We start from the raw sequence: 263 nt of genomic DNA, 5'->3' as shown, positions 1-263 counted from the left end.
GGAAAAGCTGTGAGGAGTTTGCGGGGGGGCTCTGCCCCTCGGACACGCTGAGCCCCTCAGGGGTACGAGCCCCCCGGCCTCTCCCTGCTGGGCTCCTGGTTGCCCTCCCAGGAAGGCACCGAAAGCGTGTCTCAGGATGGGGGCAAGAGCCAGCTGAATAAGTGGTGCGGGTGAACAGGCTATGCCCTAGGAGAGCGGAGCGTGCTGGAAAGACGTGCCCTCCCACGGTGCCCCTTATGCCCCTTGGGTACAGCCTGCGCTCT

The sequence above is a fragment of the Crocodylus siamensis genome, chromosome 7, assembly GCF_052110815.1.
Source record: "Crocodylus siamensis isolate JL-2025a chromosome 7, ASM5211081v1, whole genome shotgun sequence".
Lineage (NCBI taxonomy): Eukaryota > Metazoa > Chordata > Crocodylia > Crocodylidae > Crocodylus > Crocodylus siamensis.
This window is presented reverse-complemented; position numbering follows the sequence as displayed.